This window comes from Neovison vison, chromosome 5 (assembly GCF_020171115.1).
Source record: "Neovison vison isolate M4711 chromosome 5, ASM_NN_V1, whole genome shotgun sequence".
NCBI lineage: Eukaryota > Metazoa > Chordata > Mammalia > Carnivora > Mustelidae > Neogale > Neogale vison.
This window is the reverse complement of record NC_058095.1, coordinates 48,533,195-48,550,718: the sequence shown is the minus strand read 5'-3', so window position 1 is coordinate 48,550,718 and position 17,524 is coordinate 48,533,195.

The window sequence follows — 17,524 nt, the reverse complement described above, 5'->3', positions numbered from 1 at the left end:
AAACTAATCCTGCCCCTGCCGAGAACCTGGACCCGAAACCGAAGCCTCACCCTGACTCTAAATTGGACCCTGTCCCTGACCTTCACCCTGACCCTGACCCTCACCCTATTCCTAAGCCTGATCCAGTCCTATGCCTGACCCTAACCCTAACCCTGACCCTAACCCTAACCCTAACTCAGACATAGACCGTGAACCTGACCAGTACCCTAAATCAAAGCGATCCATGATCCTGACTATAATCATAACCCAGAATCTAAACGTAAGCTGACCTAATCCTAACCATGACCCTAAACCTGGCCTTGACCCTGACCCTAACTCTGATCCTGACCCTAATCCTAACCCTGACCCTGACCCTTACTCTGACACAAACCTCACCCTGACACTGACTGAGAGCCTGACCATAAACCTAACCCTAACCTCACCCTAACCCTGACCCCTACCTTAAGCCTAATGATAACCCTGACTGTAACAATATCTAACCCTAACCCTGACCCTCACTCTAACCTTAACATTAACCCTAACCATAAATCTCACCAAAAACTCTGATCCTGACCCTAAATGTGAACCAGACCCAAACCTTACCATCCCTGAACCTCACCATGACCCTGACCATGAGCCAGACCCGACCCTAACCTAAACCAAAGACTAATGCTGACACTGATTCGGACCCTGAACTTAAACCTAACCCTGACCTTACACTAAACCTGACTCAGACCCTAAGCGAGTATCTGACCCTGACCTAACCTTGACCCTAACCCGAACCCTATCCTTGACGGTGAGCCTGACCCTAAACCTAACGCTAAATGTAACACTAAACCCTGACCATTATACGAACCCAGAACCTAAAACTAATGCTGACCCTAATGGTAAAACTAAAACCTACCCTAACCCAAACCCTAACCCTGACCCAAAAACAGTCTAACGCTAACCCTAACCATAACCCTATTTCTAAAGCTAACCCTAACACCAAACCCTAACCTTACCCTGAACCTAACCCTGACCCTAACCTTAACCGTAACCCTAACCCTGACCCAAAAATAACCTCATCCTGACACGAACCTTGCCCCTAAACCAAAACCTGACCCTGACACAAAATCTGACCCTGTCCCTGACCTTCATCTGACCCATACACTGAACCTTACCCTGACCTTGAGTGTGAGCCTGAGCCAAAACCTAACCCTAGCCCTGACCCTGACTCTGACGCTGACCGATATCCTGACCCAAACCCTAAGCCTAAAACTAAGCCTGATGCAGACATTGATCCAGACCCTGATCCTAAACCTAACCTGACTTACTCTAACCCTGACTCATCCTTAACCGTGACCCTGACTCTGACCCTAATCATAACCCTGACCCTAACCAAATCCTGGCCCTAACCCTAACACTGACCGTACATTGAGCCTGACTTTATACATAACACTAAAGTTAACTCTAACCCTGACCCTAATAAGGACCCTTAACCTAAACCTAACGCTGACCCTAACCCTAACACTAACCCCTACCCAATCCAACCCCTAACCCTGACACTATGCTGTCTAACCCTAAAACTAAACATAACCCTACTGCTAACCCTAACCCTAACCAAAAACTCAAATCGTTACCCTGAAACAAACCCTGACCATGAAACGAAATTTGACCCTAAAACAAAGCGTGACACTGACACTAAATTGTCTCTGGCTCTGAATTTCACTTTGACTCTGATCCTGACCCTGACTCTAAACCTAACCATGACCCTAACACTGACCCAAAACTAATCCTGCCCCTGCCGAGAACCTGGACCCGAAACCGAAGCCTCACCCTGACTCTAAATTGGACCCTGTCCCTGACCTTCACCCTGACCCTGACCCTCACCCTATTCCTAAGCCTGATCCAGTCCTATGCCTGACCCTAACCCTAACCCTGACCCTAACCCTAACCCTAACTCAGACATAGACCGTGAACCTGACCAGTACCCTAAATCAAAGCGATCCATGATCCTGACTATAATCATAACCCAGAATCTAAACGTAAGCTGACCTAATCCTAACCATGACCCTAAACCTGGCCTTGACCCTGACCCTAACTCTGATCCTGACCCTAATCCTAACCCTGACCCTGACCCTTACTCTGACACAAACCTCACCCTGACACTGACTGAGAGCCTGACCATAAACCTAACCCTAACCTCACCCTAACCCTGACCCCTACCTTAAGCCTAATGATAACCCTGACTGTAACAATATCTAACCCTAACCCTGACCCTCACTCTAACCTTAACATTAACCCTAACCATAAATCTCACCAAAAACTCTGATCCTGACCCTAAATGTGAACCAGACCCAAACCTTACCATCCCTGAACCTCACCATGACCCTGACCATGAGCCAGACCCGACCCTAACCTAAACCAAAGACTAATGCTGACACTGATTCGGACCCTGAACTTAAACCTAACCCTGACCTTACACTAAACCTGACTCAGACCCTAAGCGAGTATCTGACCCTGACCTAACCTTGACCCTAACCCGAACCCTATCCTTGACGGTGAGCCTGACCCTAAACCTAACGCTAAATGTAACACTAAACCCTGACCATTATACGAACCCAGAACCTAAAACTAATGCTGACCCTAATGGTAAAACTAAAACCTACCCTAACCCAAACCCTAACCCTGACCCAAAAACAGTCTAACGCTAACCCTAACCATAACCCTATTTCTAAAGCTAACCCTAACACCAAACCCTAACCTTACCCTGAACCTAACCCTGACCCTAACCTTAACCGTAACCCTAACCCTGACCCAAAAATAACCTCATCCTGACACGAACCTTGCCCCTAAACCAAAACCTGACCCTGACACAAAATCTGACCCTGTCCCTGACCTTCATCTGACCCATACACTGAACCTTACCCTGACCTTGAGTGTGAGCCTGACCCAAAACCTAACCCTAGCCCTGACCCTGACTCTGACGCTGACCGATATCCTGACCCAAACCCTAAGCCTAAAACTAAGCCTGATGCAGACATTGATCCAGACCCTGATCCTAAACCTAACCTGACTTACTCTAACCCTGACTCATCCTTAACCGTGACCCTGACTCTGACCCTAATCATAACCCTGACCCTAACCAAATCCTGGCCCTAACCCTAACACTGACCGTACTTTGAGCCTGACCTTATCCATAACACTAAAGGTAACCCTAACCCTGACCCTAATAAGGACCCTTAACCTAAACCTAACGCTGACCCTAACCCTAACACTAACCCCTACCCAATCCAACCCCTAACACTGACACTATGCTGTCTAACCCTAAAACTAAACATAACCCTACTGCTAACCCTAACCCTAACCAAAAACTCAAACCATTACCCTGAAACTAACCCTGACCATGAAACGATATTTGACCCTAAAACAAAGCGTGACCCTGACACTAAATTGTCTCTGGCTCTGAACTTCACTTTGACTCCGATCCTGACCCTGACTCTAAACCTAACTCTGACCCTAACACTGACCCAAAACTAATCCTGCCCCTGTCGAGAAACTGGACCCGAAACCAAAGCCTCACCCTGACTCTAAATTGGACCCTGTCCCTGACCTTCACCCTGACCCTGACCCTCACCCTATTCCTAAGCCTGATCCAGTCCTATGCCTGACCCTAACCCTAACCCTGACCCTAACCCTAACCCTAACTCAGACATAGACCGTGAACCTGACCAGTACCCTAAATCAAAGCGATCCATGATCCTGACTATAATCATAACCCAGAATCTAAACGTAAAGCTGACCTAATCCTAACCATGACCCTAAACCTGGCCTTGACCCTGACCCTAACTCTGATCCTGACCCTAATCCTAACCCTGACCCTGACCCTTACTCTGACACAAACCTCACCCTGACACTGACTGAGAGCCTGACCATAAACCTAACCCTAACCTCACCCTAACCCTGACCCCTACCTTAAGCCTAATGATAACCCTGACTGTAACAATATCTAACCCTAACCCTGACCCTCACTCTAACCTTAACATTAACCCTAACCATAAATCTCACCAAAAACTCTGATCCTGACCCTAAATGTGAACCAGACCCAAACCTTACCATCCCTGAACCTCACCATGACCCTGACCATGAGCCAGACCCGACCCTAACCTAAACCAAAGACTAATGCTGACACTGATTCGGACCCTGAACTTAAACCTAACCCTGACCTTACACTAAACCTGACTCAGACCCTAAGCGAGTATCTGACCCTGACCTAACCTTGACCCTAACCCGAACCCTATCCTTGACGGTGAGCCTGACCCTAAACCTAACGCTAAATGTAACACTAAACCCTGACCATTATACGAACCCAGAACCTAAAACTAATGCTGACCCTAATGGTAAAACTAAAACCTACCCTAACCCAAACCCTAACCCTGACCCAAAAACAGTCTAACACTAACCCTAACCATAACCCTATTTCTAAAGCTAACCCTAACACCAAACCCTAACCTTACCCTGAACCTAACCCTGACCCTAACCTTAACCGTAACCCTAACCCTGACCCAAAAATAACCTCATCCTGACACGAACCTTGCCCCTAAACCAAAACCTGACCCTGACACAAAATCTGACCCTGTCCCTGACCTTCATCTGACCCATACACTGAACCTTACCCTGACCTTGAGTGTGAGCCTGACCCAAAACCTAACCCTAGCCCTGACCCTGACTCTGACGCTGACCGATATCCTGACCCAAACCCTAAGCCTAAAACTAAGCCTGATGCAGACATTGATCCAGACCCTGATCCTAAACCTAACCTGACTTACTCTAACCCTGACTCATCCTTAACCGTGACCCTGACTCTGACCCTAATCATAACCCTGACCCTAACCAAATCCTGGCCCTAACCCTAACACTGACCGTACTTTGAGCCTGACCTTATCCATAACACTAAAGGTAACCCTAACCCTGACCCTAATAAGGACCCTTAACCTAAACCTAACGCTGACCCTAACCCTAACACTAACCCCTACCCAATCCAACCCCTAACCCTGACACTATGCTGTCTAACCCTAAAACTAAACATAACCCTACTGTTAACCCTAACCCTAACCAAAAACTCAAACCATTACCCTGAAACTAACCCTGACCATGAAACGATATTTGACCCTAAAACAAAGCGTGACCCTGACACTAAATTGTCTCTGGCTCTGAACTTCACTTTGACTCCGATCCTGACCCTGACTCTAAACCTAACTCTGACCCTAACACTGACCCAAAACTAATCCTGCCCCTGTCGAGAAAATGGACCCGAAACCAAAGCCTCACCCTGACTCTAAATTGGACCCTGTCCCTGACCTTCACCCTGACCCTGACCCTGACACTATTCCTAAGCCTGACCCAGTCCTAAGCCTGACCCTAACCCTAACCCTGACCCTAACCCTAACCCTAACTCAGACATAGACCGTGAACCTGACCAGTACCCTAAATCAAAGCGATCCATGATCCTGACTATAATCATAACCCAGAATCTAAACGTAAAGCTGACCTAATCCTAACCATGACCCTAAACCTGGCCTTGACCCTGACCCTAACTCTGATCCTGACCCTAATCCTAACCCTGACCCTGACCCTTACTCTGACACAAACCTCACCCTGACACTGACTGAGAGCCTGACCATAAACCTAACCCTAACCTAACCCTAACCCTGACCCCTACCTTAAGCCTAACGATAACCCTGACTGTAACAATATCTAACCCTAACCCTGACCCTCACTCTAACCTTAACATTAACCCTAACCCTAAATCTCACCAAAAACTCTGATCCTGACCCTAAATGTGAACCAGACCCAAACCTAACCATCCCTGAACCTCACCATGACCCTGACCATGAGCCAGACCCGACCCTAACCTAAACCAAAGACTAATGCTGACACTGATTCGGACCCTGAACTTAAACCTAACCCTGACCTTACACTAAACCTGACTCAGACCCTAAGCGAGTATCTGACCCTGACCTAACCTTGACCCTAACCCGAACCCTGTCCTTGACTGTGAGCCTGACCCTAAACCTAACGCTAAATGTAACACTAAACCCAGACCATTATACGAACCCAGAACCTAAAACTAATGCTGACCCTAATGGTAAAACTAAAACCTACCCTAACCCAAACCCTAACCCTGACCCAAAAACAGTCTAACGCTAACCCTAACCATAACCCTATTTCTAAAGCTAACCCTAACACCAAACCCTAACCTTACCCTGAACCTAACCCTGACCCTAACCTTAACCCTAACCTTAACCCTGACCCAAACATAACCCTCATCGTGACACGAACCTTGCCCCTAAACCAAAACCTGACCCTGACACAAAATCTGACCCTGTCCCTGACCTTCATCTGACCCATACACTGAACCTTACCCTGACCTTGAGTGTGAGCCTGACCCAAAACCTAACCCTAGCCCTGACCCTGACTCTGACCCTGACCGATATCCTGACCCAAACCCTAAGCCTAAAACTAAGCCTGATGCTGACACTGATCCAGACCTTGATCCTAAACCTAACCTGACCTACTCTAACCATGACTCATCTCTAACGGTGACCCTGACTCTGACCCTAATCATAACCCTGACCCTAACCAAATCCTCACCCTAACCCTGTAACTGACCATACTTTGAGCCTGACCTTAACCATAACCGCAAAGGTAATCCTAACCCTGACCCTAATAAGGACCCTTAACCTAAACCTAACGCTGACCCTAACCCTAACACTAACCCCTACCCAACCCAACCCCTAACCCTGACACCATGGTGTCCAACCATAAACTTAACATAACCCTACGGCTAACCCTAACCCTAACCAAAAATTTAAACCGTTCCCCTGAAACTAACCCTGACCCTGAACCAAAATTTGACTCTAAAACAAAGCCTGACCCTAACTATAAACTGACTCTGGCCCTGACCTTCACTTTGACTCTGACCCTGACCCTGACTCTAAACCTAACCCTGACCCTAACACTGACCCAAAACTAACCCTGCCCCTGTCCCGAACCTGGACCCGAAACCAAAGCCTCACGCTGACCCGAAATCGGACCCTGGCCCTGACCTTCATCCTGACCCTGACCCTGACCCTAATCCTAAGCCTGACCCAGTCCTATGCCTGACCCTAACCCTAACCCTGACCCTAACCCTAACACTAACTCTGACCAGACCGTGAGCCTGACCAGAACCCTAACCCAAAGCTAAACATGATCCTGACTATAATCATAACCCAGAATCTAAACGTAAAGCTGACCTTATCCTAAGTCTGACCCTAAGCTGAACTTGACCATGACCCGAACACTGAACCTCACCCTAATCCTAACCCTGACACGGACCCTTTTTCTGACACAAACACTAACCTTGACATTGACTGTGAGCCTGACCATAAACCTAACCCTAACCTAACACTAACCCTGACCCCTACCTTAAGCCTAACGGTAACCCTGACCCTAACAATGTCTACCCCTAACCCTGACCGTCACTCTAACCCTAACATTAACCCTAACACTAAATCTCACCGAAAACCCTGACCCTGAACCTGACTGTGAACCTGACCCAAACCTAACCAGCCCTGAACCTCACCATGACCCTGACCATGAGCCAGACCCGACCCTAACCTAAACTAAAGCCTAACGCTGACACTGGTTTGGACCCTGAACTGAAACCTAACCCTGACCTTACACTAATCCTGACTCAGACCCTAACCGAGTGTCTGACCCTAACCTTATCTTGACACTAAGCAGAACCCTGACCTTGCCTGTGAGCCTGAACCTAAACCTAACCCTAAATGTAACCCTAAACCCTGACCCTTATACGGACCCAGATCCTAAAACTAATGCTGACCCTAATGGTAAAACTAAACCCTACCCTAACCCAAACCCTAACCCTGACCTTAACAAAGTCTAACGCTAACCCTAAGCATAACCCTACTTCGAACACTAACCCTAACACCAAACCCTAACCTTACCCTGAACCTAACCGTGACCCTAACCCTAACCCTAACCCTGACCCAAACATAATCCTCATCCTGACACGAAACTTGCCCGTAAACCAAAACCTGACCCTGACCCAAAATCTGACCCTGTCCCTGACCTTCTCCTGACCCTGACACTAACCCTGAACCTAAACCTAAACCTCACCCTAACACTGACCCAGATCCTGACCCTCACACTAACCCTGACCCTGACTGTGAGCCAGACCCTAAATCTAAGCATAAACGTAAAGGTGACCCGGACCCTAACACGGGCCATGACCAGAAACCTAACGCTGACCCTAACCCTAACACAAACCCCTAAACCTAACCCGGACCCTGACCCAAACTCTGTCTAAACCTAACTCTCAACCTAACCCTAAACCTACCCCTAACACTCCCATGAGGTTTGCCTGGAGGATGAGAGCTCCTCAGATCCTTGGGGAGAGCTAATCACCCCATCCCATGTGGGGACATAACCTCGGACACCACCAGATAGGTAGAGGCATATGTGTTTGAGCACTCCCATGCACACACACACACACACACTCACACATCACACTGCCCAGCTAGGGATCAGAGGTGGACACCAAGGGAAAATGGTGGTTAAAAAGGATGAAAGAAGAAAGAGGTTGGAGACAGCTCGGCCATGTGGTCAGGGGCATCATACCTCCTGGCCAGGACCGAGATCCAAAGCATGGGGAGTGGAGACAGGACGAGTTGATGGTGTAGGGATCCCCAAGGGGCTCAAGAGCTTTGCAAGGGCACTGGGAGGGGACAGGGTCTGGGGTCTGGTGTCCATCACCACCCTGGACTACTGGAAGTAGGAAGAGGTAACCACCCTGTGTGGACAGAGCTACAACACCGAAGGCCTCCCCTTACTCTTCTATCAATGGGGCCATAGAGACAGGGTGTCCCTAGTCTCCCACAGGCTTGTAAAAGAGCCTGTTGGCCTTGAATCTCTATCCGAGACCCACTGTGCTCCCAGTCTTGGGTCAATGCTTTCTACTCCCTCGAGGTCCTTCTGAGAAGAAGAAAGCCTGAGGGCTCGGGGGGCTGACATTGTGAGCTTGCAGAATGTGGCAGAGCACAGGGCCCCTGGACTGGGGACCAAGGTCAGGACCCTCCTTGTTGCAGCTTCAGGGTCCCCATTGGGAAGAGGTTCCAGAGTCCGTGCTCTGCTCAGGGTGAGAAGGCCTTACTTACCAAGGAACCAAGCACCAGCACAGGAGAGGGAAACAGGGACAAGGGAGACAATGGCGGTTTCGTCCATCAGCCGTGGAGCCCACAGATCCTGCTCCTGTGAGACACATCAAAACAGAGACAGACCCTGACACGGAGACAAAGACAAGGACAAAGACAGAGAGAGATACTGAACACAGGAGAGAAAGAATCAGCAGACGTGCCAGACTTTCCTCCATCAGCTTGGAAATGACAGCCAAACATTTTGTCCGGTTTTCAGTCCCACGGGCCATCCCTCCTAGGAGGACGGATGCGGGAATGCCCGCGGACCTCTATGGGGGCTGGCCAGTACATGGGCGCAGACGAAGCCCTTGGACCTCAACCTAATGGAAGTGCCGGGAAGTCTGTGTCCACAAGGTCAGAAGCCATGCACTGCAACCTTGCCATGGGGGATGGAATACAGGCAGGAGGAGGGTGGTTTTGCTGGATCCCAGCGGAGATCCAGGCCTCTGTGGGCTATATTCCATTCCCCCGCTCATCACCAAGCACACCCGTTCCTAGGCAAGTTTGTGCACCCGACTCCTGGGAGAGCGGGGATGGAACGTGTGGAGTGGGCCTTCCCTGATGGCATCCCCTGAAGAAGAAGCCAGAACACCCCCAATGTGCAGACGGGGAGACTGAGGAGCCCCTGAGAGTCACAGGATGTGTCCGGGCTCACAGTCCTGGGCAGGAGCAGAAACCCAGTCTAACCCCAGCTCTGTTCCCTCCCAGCATAGACAACAGCTGCACCCAGGCCTCCTAGGATTTGGGGGGAGGCTGTGTGTGTATCACTGGATGGACAGGGCATGGGGTGGAGTGTGATCCCTGAGTAGCTTGGTTAGGGTGACCTCAGGGTGTTCTGGATGGGAGCAGGAAGTCCGGTAAGGAGCCCCCAGGCCGTGGTGACCTTACTTCCCTGACGACAGAGCCCAACGGAATTGGAACCCACGTATCCAGGCACCCACATTCCAGAGAAAACCACCCTGCCCAGCTCATTTCTGGGCACAGCCTTAAGGAAGTGACATGTTCTTGTGCTTTCTACCGAAGCCCAGAGAATGCAGGCAGAGGAGAGCTCGCCCGCAAGACAAGTCCCCTCACTGGGCAGGTCATGTCAGGCCTCCCTGACGCCTCTGGCCGTATTGGCAAAAAGAATCGCAAGGTGAAACCGAGGGGTTCAGAGTCAGAGTCGCAAAGCTTCTGTTTGATCCGTGTAGCCCTAGATCTCCTCCCCTTGTGTGTGTGTGTGTGTGTGTGTGTGTGTGTGTAAAGAGAGCTCATCAGAGGTGATGTCCCGAGCAGTAGCAGGATTATGAGGGGTCCGATGCCTCGTTGGCAGGTCATGTTCACACCCCAGGTTAAGGCAGGCTAGCTGCGAGCGGGTGTGCCGCTGCACACTTTTGCCCACGGTTTATCCTGAGACCCTGAAGGGACAGGTCAATGACCCAGGTGTGGGGCTAACACTAACACTAACCCCGGACCCTGACCCTGACCCTGACCCTGACCCTGACTGTGAGCCTGACTCAAAACCTAACCCCCTAGTTCTGACCCTAACTCTGACCCTGACCGAGATACTGTCCCAAACCCTAATCCTAAATCTAAACCTGATGCTGACCCTGATCCAGACCCTGATCCTAAACCTAACCTGACCTACTCTAACCATGACTCATCCCTAACCGTGACCCTGACTCTGACCCTAATCATAACCCTGACCCTAACCAAATCCTGACCCTAACCCTGTAACTGACCGTACTTTGAGCCTGACCTTAACCGTAACCGCAAAGGTAATCCTAACCCTGACCCTAATAAGGACCCTTAACCTAAACCTAACGCTGACCCTAACCCTAACACTAACCCCTACCCAACCCAACCCCTAACCCTGACACTATGGTGTCCTACCCTAAACTTAACATAACCCTACGGCTAACCCTAACCCTAACCAAAAATTCAAACCGTTCCCCTGAAACTAACCCTGACCCTGAACCAAAATTTGACTCTAAAACAAAGCCTGACCCTAACTATAAACTGACTCTGGCCCTGACCTTCACTTTGACTCTGACCCTGACCCTGACTCTAAACCTAACCCTGACCCTAACACTGACCCAAAACTAACCCTGCCCCTGTCCCGAACCTGGACCCGAAACCAAAGCCTCACGCTGACCCGAAATCGGACCCTGGCCCTGACCTTCATCCTGACCCTGACCCTGACCCTAATCCTAAGCCTGACCCAGTCCTATGCCTGGCCCTAACCCTAACCCTGACCCTAACCCTAACACTAACTCTGACCAGACCGTGAGCCTGACCAGAACCCTAACCCAAAGCTAAACATGATCCTGACTATAATCATAACCCAGAATCTAAACGTAAAGCTGACCTTATCCTAAGTCTGACCCTAAGCTGAACTTGACCATGACCCGAACACTGAACCTCACCCTAATCCTAACCCTGACACGGACCCTTTTTCTGACACAAACACTAACCTTGACATTGACTGTGAGCCTGACCATAAACCTAACCCTAACCTAACACTAACCCTGACCCCTACCTTAAGCCTAACGGTAACCCTGACCCTAACAATGTCTACCCCTAACCCTGACCGTCACTCTAACCCTAACATTAACCCTAACACTAAATCTCACCGAAAACCCTGACCCTGAACCTGACTGTGAACCTGACCCAAACCTAACCAGCCCTGAACCTCACCATGACCCTGACCATGAGCCAGACCCGACCCTAACCTAAACTAAAGCCTAACGCTGACACTGGTTTGGACCCTGAACTGAAACCTAACCCTGACCTTACACTAATCCTGACTCAGACCCTAACCGAGTGTCTGACCCTAACCTTATCTTGACACTAAGCAGAACCCTGACCTTGCCTGTGAGCCTGAACCTAAACCTAACCCTAAATGTAACCCTAAACCCTGACCCTTATACGGACCCAGATCCTAAAACTAATGCTGACCCTAATGGTAAAACTAAACCCTACCCTAACCCAAACCCTAACCCTGACCTTAACAAAGTCTAACGCTAACCCTAAGCATAACCCTACTTCGAACACTAACCCTAACACCAAACCCTAACCTTACCCTGAACCTAACCGTGACCCTAACCCTAACCCTAACCCTGACCCAAACATAATCCTCATCCTGACACGAAACTTGCCCGTAAACCAAAACCTGACCCTGACCCAAAATCTGACCCTGTCCCTGACCTTCTCCTGACCCTGACACTAACCCTGAACCTAAACCTAAACCTCACCCTAACACTGACCCAGATCCTGACCCTCACACTAACCCTGACCCTGACTGTGAGCCAGACCCTAAATCTAAGCATAAACGTAAAGGTGACCCGGACCCTAACACGGGCCATGACCAGAAACCTAACGCTGACCCTAACCCTAACACAAACCCCTAAACCTAACCCGGACCCTGACCCAAACTCTGTCTAAACCTAACTCTCAACCTAACCCTAAACCTACCCCTAACACTCCCATGAGGTTTGCCTGGAGGATGAGAGCTCCTCAGATCCTTGGGGAGAGCTAATCACCCCATCCCATGTGGGGACATAACCTCGGACACCACCAGATAGGTAGAGGCATATGTGTTTGAGCACTCCCATGCACACACACACACACACACTCACACATCACACTGCCCAGCTAGGGATCAGAGGTGGACACCAAGGGAAAATGGTGGTTAAAAAGGATGAAAGAAGAAAGAGGTTGGAGACAGCTCGGCCATGTGGTCAGGGGCATCATACCTCCTGGCCAGGACCGAGATCCAAAGCATGGGGAGTGGAGACAGGACGAGTTGATGGTGTAGGGATCCCCAAGGGGCTCAAGAGCTTTGCAAGGGCACTGGGAGGGGACAGGGTCTGGGGTCTGGTGTCCATCACCACCCTGGACTACTTGAAGTAGGAAGAGGTAACCACCCTGTGTGGACAGAGCTACAACACCGAAGGCCTCCCCTTACTCTTCTATCAATGGGGCCATAGAGACAGGGTGTCCCTAGTCTCCCACAGGCTTGTAAAAGAGCCTGTTGGCCTTGAATCTCTATCCGAGTCCCACTGTGCTCCCAGTCTTGGGTCAATGCTTTCTACTCCCTCGAGGTCCTTCTGAGAAGAAGAAAGCCTGAGGGCTCGGGGGGCTGACATTGTGAGCTTGCAGAATGTGGCAGAGCACAGGGCCCCTGGACTGGGGACCAAGGTCAGGACCCTCCTTGTTGCAGCTTCAGGGTCCCCATTGGGAAGAGGTTCCAGAGTCCGTGCTCTGCTCAGGGTGAGAAGGCCTTACTTACCAAGGAACCAAGCACCAGCACAGGAGAGGGAAACAGGGACAAGGGAGACAATGGCGGTTTCGTCCATCAGCCGTGGAGCCCACAGATCCTGCTCCTGTGAGACACATCAAAACAGAGACAGACCCTGACACGGAGACAAAGACAAGGACAAAGACAGAGAGAGATACTGAACACAGGAGAGAAAGAATCAGCAGACGTGCCAGACTTTCCTCCATCAGCTTGGAAATGACAGCCAAACATTTTGTCCGGTTTTCAGTCCCACGGGCCATCCCTCCTAGGAGGACGGATGCGGGAATGCCCGCGGACCTCTATGGGGGCTGGCCAGTACATGGGCGCAGACGAAGCCCTTGGACCTCAACCTAATGGAAGTGCCGGGAAGTCTGTGTCCACAAGGTCAGAAGCCATGCACTGCAACCTTGCCATGGGGGATGGAATACAGGCAGGAGGAGGGTGGTTTTGCTGGATCCCAGCGGAGATCCAGGCCTCTGTGGGCTATATTCCATTCCCCCGCTCATCACCAAACACACCCGTTCCTAGGCAAGTTTGTGCACCCGACTCCTGGGAGAGCGGGGATGGAACGTGTGGAGAGGGCCTACCCTGATGGCATCCCGTGAAGAAGAAGCCAGAACACCCCCAATGTGCAGACGGGGAGACTGAGGAGCCCCTGAGAGTCACAGGATGTGTCCGGGCTCACAGTCCTGGGCAGGAGCAGAAACCCAGTCTAACCCCAGCTCTGTTCCCTCCCAGCATAGACAACAGCTGCACCCAGGCCTCCTAGGATTTGGGGGGAGGCTGTGTGTGTATCACTGGATGGACAGGGCATGGGGTGGAGTGTGATCCCTGAGTAGCTTGGTTAGGGTGACCTCAGGGTGTTCTGGATGGGAGCAGGAAGTCCGGTAAGGAGCCCCCAGGCCGTGGTGACCTTACTTCCCTGACGACAGAGCCCAACGGAATTGGAACCCACGTATCCAGGCACCCACATTCCAGAGAAAACCACCCTGCCCAGCTCATTTCTGGGCACAGCCTTAAGGAAGTGACATGTTCTTGTGCTTTCTACCGAAGCCCAGAGAATGCAGGCAGAGGAGAGCTCGCCCGCAAGACAAGTCCCCTCACTGGGCAGGTCATGTCAGGCCTCCCTGACGCCTCTGGCCGTATTGGCAAAAAGAATCGCAAGGTGAAACCGAGGGGTTCAGAGTCAGAGTCGCAAAGCTTCTGTTTGATCCGTGTAGCCCTAGATCTCCTCCCCTTGTGTGTGTGTGTGTGTGTGTGTGTGTGTGTGTGTGTGTGTAAAGAGAGCTCATCAGAGGTGATGTCCCGAGCAGTAGCAGGCTTATGAGGGGTCCGATGCCTCGTTGGCAGGTCATGTTCACACCCCAGGTTAAGGCAGGCTAGCTGCGAGCGGGTGTGCCGCTGCACACTTTTGCCCACGGTTTATCCTGAGACCCTGAAGGGACAGGTCAATGACCCAGGTGTGGGGCTAACACTAACACTAACCCCGGACCCTGACCCTGACCCTGACCCTGACCCTGACTGTGAGCCTGACTCAAAACCTAACCCCCTAGTTCTGACCCTAACTCTGACCCTGACCGAGATACTGTCCCAAACCCTAATCCTAAATCTAAACCTGATGCTGACCCTGATCCAGACCCTGATCCTAAACCTAACCTGACCTACTCTAACCATGACTCATCCCTAACGGTGACCCTGACTCTGACCCTAATCATAACCCTGACCCTAACCAAATCCTGACCCTAACCCTGTAACTGACCGTACTTTGAGCCTGACCTTAACCGTAACCGCAAAGGTAATCCTAACCCTGACCCTAATAAGGACCCTTAACCTAAACCTAACGCTGACCCTAACCCTAACACTAACCCCTACCCAACCCAACCCCTAACCCTGACACTATGGTGTCCTACCCTAAACTTAACATAACCCTACGGCTAACCCTAACCCTAACCAAAAATTCAAACCGTTCCCCTGAAACTAACCCTGACCCTGAACCAAAATTTGACTCTAAAACAAAGCCTGACCCTAACTATAAACTGACTCTGGCCCTGACCTTCACTTTGACTCTGACCCTGACCCTGACTCTAAACCTAACCCTGACCCTAACACTGACCCAAAACTAACCCTGCCCCTGTCCCGAACCTGGACCCGAAACCAAAGCCTCACGCTGACCCGAAATCGGACCCTGGCCCTGACCTTCATCCTGACCCTGACCCTGACCCTAATCCTAAGCCTGACCCAGTCCTATGCCTGGCCCTAACCCTAACCCTGACCCTAACCCTAACACTAACTCTGACCAGACCGTGAGCCTGACCAGAACCCTAACCCAAAGCTAAACATGATCCTGACTATAATCATAACCCAGAATCTAAACGTAAAGCTGACCTTATCCTAAGTCTGACCCTAAGCTGAACTTGACCATGACCCGAACACTGAACCTCACCCTAATCCTAACCCTGACACGGACCCTTTTTCTGACACAAACACTAACCTTGACATTGACTGTGAGCCTGACCATAAACCTAACCCTAACCTAACACTAACCCTGACCCCTACCTTAAGCCTAACGGTAACCCTGACCCTAACAATGTCTACCCCTAACCCTGACCGTCACTCTAACCCTAACATTAACCCTAACACTAAATCTCACCGAAAACCCTGACCCTGAACCTGACTGTGAACCTGACCCAAACCTAACCAGCCCTGAACCTCACCATGACCCTGACCATGAGCCAGACCCGACCCTAACCTAAACTAAAGCCTAACGCTGACACTGGTTTGGACCCTGAACTGAAACCTAACCCTGACCTTACACTAATCCTGACTCAGACCCTAACCGAGTGTCTGACCCTAACCTTATCTTGACACTAAGCAGAACCCTGACCTTGCCTGTGAGCCTGAACCTAAACCTAACCCTAAATGTAACCCTAAACCCTGACCCTTATACGGACCCAGATCCTAAAACTAATGCTGACCCTAATGGTAAAACTAAACCCTACCCTAACCCAAACCCTAACCCTGACCTTAACAAAGTCTAACGCTAACCCTAAGCATAACCCTACTTCGAACACTAACCCTAACACCAAACCCTAACCTTACCCTGAACCTAACCGTGACCCTAACCCTAACCCTAACCCTGACCCAAACATAATCCTCATCCTGACACGAAACTTGCCCGTAAACCAAAACCTGACCCTGACCCAAAATCTGACCCTGTCCCTGACCTTCTCCTGACCCTGACACTAACCCTGAACCTAAACCTAAACCTCACCCTAACACTGACCCAGATCCTGACCCTCACACTAACCCTGACCCTGACTGTGAGCCAGACCCTAAATCTAAGCATAAACGTAAAGGTGACCCGGACCCTAACACGGGCCATGACCAGAAACCTAACGCTGACCCTAACCCTAACACAAACCCCTAAACCTAACCCGGACCCTGACCCAAACTCTGTCTAAACCTAACTCTCAACCTAACCCTAAACCTACCCCTAACACTCCCATGAGGTTTGCCTGGAGGATGAGAGCTCCTCAGATCCTTGGGGAGAGCTAATCACCCCATCCCATGTGGGGACATAACCTCGGACACCACCAGATAGGTAGAGGCATATGTGTTTGAGCACTCCCATGCACACACACACACACACACTCACACATCACACTGCCCAGCTAGGGATCAGAGGTGGACACCAAGGGAAAATGGTGGTTAAAAAGGATGAAAGAAGAAAGAGGTTGGAGACAGCTCGGCCATGTGGTCAGGGGCATCATACCTCCTGGCCAGGACCGAGATCCAAAGCATGGGGAGTGGAGACAGGACGAGTTGATGGTGTAGGGATCCCCAAGGGGCTCAAGAGCTTTGCAAGGGCACTGGGAGGGGACAGGGTCTGGGGTCTGGTGTCCATCACCACCCTGGACTACTTGAAGTAGGAAGAGGTAACCACCCTGTGTGGACAGAGCTACAACACCGAAGGCCTCCCCTTACTCTTCTATCAATGGGGCCATAGAGACAGGGTGTCCCTAGT